Here is a 7402-nt window from a genome sequence, read left to right on the forward strand (position 1 = left end):
AGCCAGGATGGTCTCGATCTCCTGACCTCGTGATCCGCCCGTCTCGGCCTCCCAAAGTGCTGGGATTACAGGCTTGAGCTACCGCGCCCGGCCAGAAAGTTTTGAGAATTCTAAAAGTCCTAAAGAGTATAAAGTGATAGTTAAGTCCTCCAATCCAACCTTTGGTTCACCAGATTCCCTTCCTACTTTTTTTTCCTGTATCCTCTCAGTGATAGTCAATGTGTGTACTTCCATTTGAAAAAAGTGGTAGCTTACAAAACGCACTCTGGTGTACCTTTTTCAGATATTCAGGATTTTATTTTATTGATATATTTTTTTGTTGTCAGCTAATCCTGTCCCAATTTGTTTTGTCTTCATAATGGTGACTTTATTAAATGTTTTATAAAATACTGCAGAGGTCATAACTGTTAACTTGCCAAAGTGTATTTAAGTGGTCCAGTTTATTAGCATATCTTGGTTAGGAAAGGATGGTAAAAGTAGTCCTATTGCAGTTTAAGAGAATGAAAGAGAACTTGCTTCTCAGACAAAAGCAGACAAAACTGATAAAGTTTTTATTCCTCTTATGAAAAATGTCATGGGTAGAAGTATTTTGATTAAAAATCATACTGTCTATACATTCATGATATTCCAAAGAACCCCATGAGACTAACAGTAGACCTCTCAGTTGAAACCCTACTAGTCAGAAAAGAATGGGGGCCTATATTCAACATCTTTAAAGAAAATAATCTTCAACAAGAATTTCATATCCAGCCAAACTAAGCTTCCTAGGCAAAGGAGAAATAAGATCTTTTTCAGATAAGCAAATGTTGAATGACTTTGTTACCACCAGACCTGCCTTACAAGAGATCTTGAAAGGAGCACTAAATATAGGAAGGAAAGTTTAATACTAGCTCATACAAAAACACACTTAAACACAAGACCAGTGTCCCTATAAAGCAACCACACTAACAAGCCAACATAATAACCAGTTGATACACAATGACAGAATCAAATCTACACATATTAATACTAACCTTGAATGTGTTAAAAAATGGGCTAAATGCCCCCACTTAAAAGGCCCAGAGTAACAATCTAGATTTAAAAAGCAAGATCCAATAGTATGCTGTCTTTAAGTGATCCATCTCACACATAACGACACCCACAGGCTCAAAACAGAGAGATGAAGGAAAAATTTACCAAGCAAATGGAAAACAAAAAAGCAGGGGTTACAATCCTAATTTCAGACAAAACAGACTTCAAACCAACAAAGATCAAAAAAGACAAAGAAGGGCGTTACATAATGGTAAAGGGTTCAATTCAAGAAAACCTAACTATCCTGTTTTATACCCAAAACAGGAACACCCAGATTCATAAAGAAAGTTCTTAGAGACCTACAGAGAGACATAGACTGCCATACAGTAATGGTGGGATACTTCGATACTCCACTGACAGTATTAGATCACCGAGTCAGAAAATTAAGATATTCAGGACCTGAACTCAACATTGGGCCAAATGGATTTGATATACATTTACAGAACTGTCCACCCAAAAACAACAGACTATCATGCTTCTCATTGCTTCATGGTGCATAGTCTAAAACTGACCACATAATTGGACACAAAACAATCCTCAGCAAATGCAATAGAATCAAAATCACACCAAACACACTCTCAGACTACAGTGCAATAAAAATAGAAGTCAAAACTAAGAAAATCACTCAAAACCATGCAATTACATGGACATTAAACAACATGCTTCTTAATGACTTTGGGGTAAATAATGAAATTCAAAAGCAGAAATCAAGACGTTATTTGAAGCTAGTAAGAACAAAGATACAACATACCAAAATCTCTGGGATACAGCTAAGGCAGTGTTAAGAGGGAAATTCATAACACTAAATGCCCACACTAAGAAGTTAGAAAGATCTCAAATTAACAATGTAATATCACAACTGAAAGAATTAGAGAAGAACAAATCAACCCCAAAGCTAGCAGAAGACAATAAATAACCATAATCAGAGCTGAACTGAAGAAAATTGAGATACAAAAACCATTCAAATGATCAACAAATCCAAGAGTTGATTTTTTGAAAAAAATAAGATAGGCCACTAGCTAGACTATTAAGAAAAAAGAAAATCCAAATAAACACCATTAGAAATGATGAAGGGAATGTTACCACTGACCCCACAGAAATAAAAATAATCATCAGAAACTTCTATGAACACCTTTATGAACACAAACTAGAAAACCTAAAAGAGATGGCTAGACACATACAACCTCCCAAGACCGAACCAGGAAGAAAATCCCTGAATAGACTAATAATGAACTCAAAAATTGAATCACTAATAAATAGCTTGCCAATCAAAAAAATCCCAGGACCTGAAGGCTTCACAGCCAAATTCTGCCAGATGTACAAAGAACTGGTATCATTCCTACAGAAACTGCTCCAAAACAATTAAGGAGGAGAACCTCTTCCCCGACTTATTCTGTGAGGCCAGCATTATCCTGATACCAAAACCCTGCAGAGACACAACTGAAAAAGAAAACTTCAGACCAATATCCTTGATGAACATCAATGCAAAAATCCTCAAGAAAATGCTTGCAAACATCTAGCAGCTCATCAAACAGCTAATCCATTACAATCAAGTAGGCTTCATCCCTGGGATGCAAGGTTGGTTCAACATATGCAAATCAATAAATGTGATTCATCACATAAACAGAACTAAAAGTAAAAACCACACGATTATCTCAATAGACATGGAGAAGGCTTTTGATAAAATTCAACACACTTCATGTTAAAAAACTCTCAAACTAGGTATTGAGGGAAAATACTTCAAGATAATAAGAGCCATCCATGACAAACCCATAGCCAACATTATACTGAATGGGCAAAAGCTAGAAGCATTCCCCTTGAAAACTGGCACAAGACTAGGATGCCCTCTTTTACCACTGCTGTTCAACATAGTTTTGGAAGTTCTGACCAGGGCAGTCAGGCAAGAGAAAGAAAGGACATCCAAATAGGAGGAAAGGAAGTCACACTCTCGTATTTGCAGACTACAAGATTCTTTATCTAGAAAACCTCATAGTCTTAGCCCAAAATCTCCTTCAGCTGATAAACAACTTGAGCAAATCAATGTACAAAAATCACTAGTATTCCTATACACCAACAACAGCCAAATTGAGAACCAAATCAGAAAGGCAATCCCATTCACAATAGTCACAAAAAGAATAACATACCTAGGAATACAGCTAACCAGGGAGCTGAAAGATTTCTGTAATTTCTGAGAATTACAAAACACTGCTCAAATAATTTAGATATGACACAAACGAATGGAAAAGCATCTCATGCTCATAGATAGGAAGAATCAATATCATTAAAATGGCCATACTGCCCAAAGCAATTCATAGATTCAATGCTATTCCTATCCAACTACCAATGACATTCTTCACAGAACTAGAAAAAAACGATTTTAAAATTCATATGGAACAAAAAAAGAGCCTACATATCCAAGGCAATCCTAAGCAAAATGAACAAAACTGGAGACAAAACGTTAGTCAACTTCAAACTGTACTGCAGGGCTACAGTAAACAAAACAGCATAGTACTGGTACAAAAACAGACAAATAGACCAGTGAAACAGAATAGAAAACCCAGAAATAAAGCCCCACACCTATGACCATCTGATCTTCAACAAAGCTGACAAAAACAACCAATGGGGAAAAGAGTACCTAATCAATAAATGATGCTGGGATAACTGGCCAGCCATATGCAGAAGATTGAAGCTGTACTCCTTCCTTATACCATACACAAAAATCAGTGCAAGTTTTTAAATGTAAAACCCCAAACTATAAATACTTTGGAAGACAACCTAGGCAATACCATCCTAGACATAGGAACTGGCAAATATTTCATGACAAAGACACCAAAAGCAATTGCAACAAATGCCAAAATTTACGAGTGGGATCTAATTAACTGTTAGAGCCTCTGAACTGCAATGGAAACTATCAACAGATTAAACAGACAACCTACAGAAGGTGAGAAAATTTTCACAAATTATGCATCTGACAAAGGCCTAATATCCAGCATCTATAAGGAACTTAAATTTACAAGAGAAAAACAAATCCCCATTAAAATGTGGGCAAAGGACATGAATATTTTTCAAAAGAAGACATACATGTGGCCAAGAAGCATATTTTAAAAAGCTCAACATCACTGATTATTACAGAAATGCAAATCAAAACCAATCAGAATGACTATTACAAAAAAGTAAAATAATAACAGGTGCTCGTGAGGTTGCAGAGAAAAGGGAACACTTATAACTGTGGGTGAGACTGTAAATTAATTTAGTCGTTGTGGAAAGAAGTATAGTGATTCCTCAAAGAGCTAAAAGCGGAACTACCATTTGACCCAGCAATCTATTACTGGTCATATAACCAGAGGGATATAAATTATTCTACCATAAAGGCACATGGACAAGAATGTTCACTGTAGCACTATTCACAATAACAAAGACATGGAATCAACCTAAATGTCCATCAATGACAGATTGTATAAAGAAAATGTGGTACATATACACCATGGAATACTATGCAGCCATAAAAAGAACAAGATCATGTCTTTTGCAGGAACATGGATGAAGTTGGAGGCTATCACCCTAAGCAAACTAACATAGGAACAGAAAACCAAATACCACATGTTCTTACTTATAAGTGGGAGTTAAATGATGAGAACTGTGAACCCAAAGAAGGAAACAACAGACACTGTGGTCTACTAGAGTGTGGAAGGTAGGAGGAGGGAGAGGAACAGAAAAGATAACTATTGGGTACTGGGCTTAATACCTGGGTGATGATTTGTACAACAAACCCCTGTGACATGACTTTACCTGTGTAACAAACCTTCACATGTACCCTTGAACCTGAAAAGTTAAAAATACATAAATAGATATTCCAAAGATTGATTTGAGACATGTAATAATGGAAAGCTACTTTATCAGATTCAACGGAGTGGATTTTGATTTTTTCCTTCTTTCATTCTTCCTTCTCTTCTATCATTCCTTCCTTCCTTTTAAGTATAAAATAAAATGTCTTTTCCACTTATGATATTGTCAATATGAAATAGGTAATCTTTGTAACAATTTTAAAAATGCATCACACTTTCTTAAAAAAAAAAAAAAAAAAAAGAGTGTTGCTCTGTCACCCCGGCTGGAGTGAAATGGCACAATTACAGCTGTCTGTAGCCTTGAGCTCCAGGGCTCAAGTGATCCTTCCACCTCAGCCTTCTGACTCACTAGGATTACAGTCACCAGCCACCCTGCCTCGCTCATTATAATCATCTTTAACACAAAGTCATTTAGCTTTTATCGCAAACACCTTTTTTCTGACAAATTCGAGTAGTTGAGGGAAGTATAATTAAGGCTAGATTACAGAATGAGGCTATGATATGCAAAACATGTGAATTTTAGTTCCAATTTAGTTGCTCCTCTGAATTCAGATAGTTACAAGAAACACTATTTAAGAGTTTTGTTTAAGATATAGTAGTATCCAAGTTTCCTAACTGTATTGATTTCTATTGCTGTGTAAGAAATTGCCACCAAGTTAGCTGGTTAAAAGAACACAAATTTATTGTCTCACATTTCCTGTGGGTCAGTAGTCTGTAGTCTATTAAGGTCTCAAAAGTGCTGAAATAATGGTGCCAGCCAGCTGCATTCTTACCTGAGGATTTGAATAAGGGAAGAACTGCTTCCAAGATTCTTCACGTGGTTGGTAGAATTCAGTTCCTTGTGACTGTAGAACAGAAATCTGTTTTCTAGTCCACTATTGACTGGAGACTACCCTAAGCATCCTTGCCACATGCCCCACTCCATACATACCCTTACCCTTTGAATCCCTTCCTTCAACAAGAGCCCAGTCTCTTTTAAGGAGTTTACCAAATTGGGTCAGACCCACCAGGGATAATCTCCCTTCCAATTAACTCAGAGTACACTGATTTGAGACTTCATTACATCTGCAAAAATCCCTTCACTTTTTTTCCATATGAAGTAACCTAATTACAGGAGTGAAATTCATCATAGTCAATCTCACCCACACTCAAGGGGAGGGGATTATACAGAACATGTATATCGGGGAGAAGGAATCTCAAAGCTCATCTCAGAATTCTTCCTGCCACACCAATTTTAACTCCTTATTGCTCCAAGGCCCCTCATCACTGAGCACCTTAGTGTCAAGGAGTGAACTATTTTTCTAGCACACAACCATGATACTTCTAACATTTGGCAGAAATGAAAGGGAAAAGTTTGAGCTACATGTTGAAGAGATTGGGAAACTAGAGTGAAGGTTTAGAAGAGGAATTGTCTTCAGTCTTGTTCTTTTTCTTGTCAGAGCTCCATGGTTTATTGGATTGTCTAAGCCTGGAAGCCTTTGACCTTCCCTCCAGAAGGCAGACCTTTCTTCTTGTCATTTTTCTTGATTCTGTTTTTTTTTGTTTTAGTTGTATAACTTTGTCCATAAATTGGTAATCTTTATGAAATTAACACTGAAATATATTCATCTCAAACTAATGTTTTAAAAGACTTGGTATAATGCAAAAATGTTTAATGTTGCATCATTTTATCTTTTAATAACTTTTTAAACTGTAAAGTCTTCTCTTTGAGTTCAGAGTGTCTGCTCCATAGACTTTTCGTATCACAAAGTTTCTGTTGTCAACTTAAATTTAGCCTTTCCAGGAACTTTCTGATTCATGGTTTCTCTGAACTTTTTTTCTGCATAAGTTATTTAGGTTCTTCTAGTTCCTCTAATATTAAAAAAATTAAATTTCTTTCCTTGATGTTTTTCTCACTCATCTCACATTTTTCTTTTTCTGATGCATTTGCTTTCAGATTTACTCCAGTCTTTTCCCTTTCTTTCATACTCATCATCCCAGTTATCCTTAATGTTTTTGGCCTCGTCTTCATCATTACCTAGTGCCTGCTGGAAGACCTTCCTTCCACACTCTGTATCAGGTGCTTGGGCAGAATGTGTGCACACTGCAGGGGCCAAAATTGCCTGCCCTGTGGCCACCATCTTGAACCTGGTATGAACATATGTGAAGGAGAAGTTCACGTAGCTCCAGCGTATGTGGGTGAAAACTGAGCAGTGTTCAGTTGCTGAATTTGTTTTTTGTTGACCTAACCTAAACCCTGTACAGATTTGGTCTTCCTAACTTTTGGTAGGATTTGTAGAAAAAAAATTTTTTCCCTATTCCATTGGCTACAAAAACCACGACTGACTTTAGAAGTCACTTTTTTCATTTAGAATATTATACCTGTTAAAATTATTTTGCCTGTAAATGACAGAAAACTCAGCCCAGCCTGGATCTGGAAAATAGGAAGATTTTTGGCTCACCTAACCTAACAGGCCCATATGAAACCAACGGGAGCTGGATTCACT

Source organism: Rhinopithecus bieti, unplaced genomic scaffold (genome assembly GCF_001698545.2).
Source record: "Rhinopithecus bieti isolate Rb0 unplaced genomic scaffold, ASM169854v2 scaffold_36840, whole genome shotgun sequence".
Classification (NCBI taxonomy): Eukaryota; Metazoa; Chordata; class Mammalia; order Primates; family Cercopithecidae; genus Rhinopithecus; species Rhinopithecus bieti.